The sequence below is a fragment of the Felis catus genome, chromosome A1 (assembly GCF_018350175.1).
Source record: "Felis catus isolate Fca126 chromosome A1, F.catus_Fca126_mat1.0, whole genome shotgun sequence".
NCBI classification, from domain to species: domain Eukaryota; kingdom Metazoa; phylum Chordata; class Mammalia; order Carnivora; family Felidae; genus Felis; species Felis catus.
Window position 1 is genome coordinate 227,384,378 of NC_058368.1, and position 4,106 is coordinate 227,388,483.

A 4,106-nucleotide genomic window follows, 5' to 3' on the forward strand; every position below is an offset into this window, starting at 1 on the left:
GCTGCGCAGAACGCTTCCGCACGCGTCACCGCCGCCGGCCCCGAGCCCTCTGACCCGCGATGAGGGGGCGTGGCCCGCTAGGACTGGGTGGGCGGGGAGCCCTTCGACGCGGCGCCTGAGCTTGCGGCTGCGCGGGCTGAGCCGCGGTCGAGTGGAAGACCTGCATGGGGTGGGCACTGCGCATGCTCCACACAGCTGGTCCATGCTGGGGTTCCCCGCGCGTCAGGTTTGCCGTGGATGTTGCGGCCCTTCCGGGGCGTGAAAGGAGGGGAAGAACACTGAACCAGCGGAGGAACGCGAGGACGAGGAAGGCCAGCCTGGGGTGTGAAGGCTGCTAATGTGTTTGGGCGCCTTGCAGTGTCATTCTGGACTTCCGAGCCGGGCGGGGTTTCCCTGACCATAAAACGAAGGATGTGGGCAGACTGAGTGATGTGCGGCTCGCCTGGCCTTCCCCGAGTGACAGCTCCGTCACGACCCGCCCCCGAGCCCGGAGAGCTTTGGTCTTGGGCGTGGGGTCAGGCTTGTTGCTCCGGGGCTAGGAGTTACGGTCCCTCGTCTCTGCGAGGGCGGGAGGCTGAACTGGTTCTACCCGAGTTGAGCAAGCTCGGCAGTGTGTGTTCATGGGCCGTATTGTCTAAAGTGAAATTTAATCTGTTTCAGATTCTGTGTCTCCCTCTCTCTGCCCCTTCCCCGCTCATGCTTTGTCTCTCAAAAATGAATAAACGTTAAACAAAAAATTAAAGTGAAATCTGATGTAAGGGAATACGAGCAAAGGGAAAATATTAGCAGACCTCAAAGATCAGAAGAAGGCGAAATGTTTCATCTCTGGGGAGAAAATAGAGTCGCCTCGAAAGATGAGCAGTCGGGAAATGCACAGGGGTATTTCTAAAGCAGAGTGCAGGACCGGGGTATGGAGGAAGGGAACCCATGGGCACTTCAGAAACCTGCAACTATTCGGGGACAAAACAGGTAGCAGGAGATTTTACTGAAAAATGAAACTGGAAGAAGAATGCTAGGGACCAGATGGGAAAAAGCTTCCTTAGGCTAAAGAGGGAGCTGGTGCTTGAGCCTCCGGCAAGATGGGAAGGTGGAGACTATTTTAAAAGATCACTTTGCAGTCAGAGAAAAGATTGGAAAAGGGCAAAACTGGGAGTCCAGCGTAGGGAGGCTGGATAGTAGTGGGCATCAAAGGGAGAAACTGGATGGGAAGAATATTTTGTCCTCCAAGAATATTGGAGGAAAGCGGTCAAAAGGCACAAACTTCCAGTTATAAGATAAGTGCCAGGGATGTAATGTATAACATGACGACTGTGTCTGACGCTGCTGTAGGATATATAGGAAAGCTGTTAAAAGTAGATCCTAGGAGAATTTTTTTCTTGTATCTATATAAGATGGTAAGTGTTAATTAACCTACTGCGGTAGTCATTTCACGGTATATGTAAATCAAACCATTGTGTTACACACTTGAAATTGATGCAGTGATGTGTGTCCATTATTTTTCGATAAGCTGGAAAATTAGGGGTACAATAATTGTACTTTGAGGTGAAAAACTATGGGGTGGGTTTTTTTTTTCCTTTCATTTTGAAAAAGTAATAAGCCCGCATGCTTTAAAAAATTCAGAGCATACAAAAGAATATATCGGGAGGGGTTGTATTTCCCATGGCTGTTAAGGATGTGGGATTATCGTGCCCTGAATAGTATCCCCCCAAATTCATGTCCACCTGGAACCTCAGTGTGACCTGCTTGGAAATAGGGTCTTTGCAGATGTAATCCGTTAAGAGGAAGGTCTGACTAGACTAGAGTAGGCCAGAAATCCAGTGACTCGTGTCCATGTAAGAGGAGAGGTTGCCGAATATAGTCACAGATGAAATAAGGACATGTGAAGCTGGACGCAGAGATTGAAGTGTTGTAACTATATGCAAAGAAATGCAGGAAAAGGCAAGGAAAGAGGATTCCAAAGAGTCTTCCGAAGAAGTGTGGCCCTGCTGACAACTTATTTCAGACATCTGTCCTCCAGAACTGTGAGGGGATAAGTTTCTGTTGTTTCAAGCCCTCATTCTGTGGTAGTTTGCTGTGGCAGCTAGGAAACTAACAGACATCAAGCTGAAGACTTAAAATTTTATCAGGCTGAATTTATTGAAAAGGGCCCACTAAGCAGATATTCTAGATACAAGATGTTGTTTCCAAGGGTTAGCAAAAGCTTAACAGTTTGTTTGAATGGTTGCTGAGTACGTCTTTTTCTATTATGCATGTGAATCTGGGAAAATAATCATAAGATGGGTGTAGGGGCCCACTGGGACCACGATGAGAAGGACCTGAGCAACACCCTATCGATCTCTTGACTTCCATCCTCCCCAAAGTACCTACACTAAATGAAATGCCGGAACTGCCTAGGATACTATCGGGGAAGGTATCCAAAGGCTTGGAGGTAAGGGAGTTGACACATTAGAATGGACTTACCGTGTAAGACTTGCTCATCCACCCCAGAAGGGTCCAAGGGACGTTACCCTTTACCATGACTGTGAGAAGTAAATCTATGAGGGGAGCCCCAGCATCTTTGAAGGGCTCTGCAATTGTTCTCTGTAATCTGGTAAATCTTACAGTAGAAACTACCACCATAAAACTGGGATTCCTAAATGCAGTGGGGACAATAGAATCCTAGGATAGCAGGAACCAAGAGGTGGCACTTAGCTGCCAAAAGCTAGATGGCGGTGGTTACTGTAATGGACAGCTGAACCCAAGCGGTAATCAGAATTGTCTGACTTGCAGAGACCTATGACATTGCCCTCTTGATCATAGTGTCCCTAGGGAAAAGAAGAAATGGACAATCTACCAAATTCATACTTGGTATAAACAGAAGAGTTCTAGGCCTAGTGAACAGAAGTCCTAACTTGCATCACCGAAACAGGAAGTCACAGCCCCTCCATCATTTCCTATACCTGAGCCAGTTTATACACTTAGAATTCTTTGAATGAAGGAGAGGCCAAGTCCTCTTGAACGACCTTGCTACGTTGCCAAAAATGTATATTATTTATTAATAAACTGTTAGGCTTTTCTAACCCTCGAGGTAACATGCTGTATCTAGAATATCTATTTAGTGGGTCCTTTTCAATACATTCAGCCTGATAAAATTTTATCAGTCTTCATCTTGATCTCTGTTGTGTTCTAGGCCAAATCCTCTTGAGGAAGGACCTTGCTACATTGCCAAAAATGTAGATTACCCTTCCCCCAAAGGGTCCTGTGGCCATCTACCAGGGTGATTGCACACTGGGGGAAAGGAAATAATCAGGCTTTGGGAGACTAGGAGACAATGGCTCTAACTTGACACTGATTCATGGAAACCCAAAACATCATTGTGTCTGCACAGTGTAGGGTCTTAGGGAAGTGATTAATGGAGTTTTAGCTGCGGTTCATCTCACATTAGGCCCAGTGGGTCTCTGAACACATCCTGTGGTTACTTCCCCAGTTCCAGAGTGTGTAATCAAAATAGACATGCTCAGCAACTAGCAGAATTCCCAGTTGATCCCCTGAGGTATAGAGCAAAGGTTGTTATGGTAGAAAAGGCTAAATGAGGAGCACCTGGGTGGCTCAGTTGGTTGAGCATCCAACTCTTGATTTCAGCTCAGGTCATAATCCCAGGGTCATGAGATCGAGCCCTGGGTTGGGCTCTACACTGAGTACGGAGCCTGCTTAAGAGTCTCTCTCTCTCTCGACCTGCACCTCTCTCCTCTGCTTGTGCTCTCTCTCTATAAAAATGTGTAGGCTCTCTGCCTATAAAAATGTAAACCAAAAGCAACACCACATTCTTGGAAGAATTGCAAAAATTAGCACTACCATTAAGGACTTGAAAGTTGCAGAGGTTATGATACCCACTACATTCCTTTTCAACCAGCCTATTTGGCATGTGTATAAGACAGAGCGATCTTGGGAATGACAACGGATTTTCATAGATTATGTGGTGATTCTAGTTGTACTGCTATTCCAGATGTGGTTTCATTGCTTGAGCAAATCAACACATTCCCTAGAACTTGCTATGTAGCTATTGATCTGGCAAATCCTTTTTGCCTCTATACCTGTTGAAAAAGACCACCAGAAGGAATTCACTT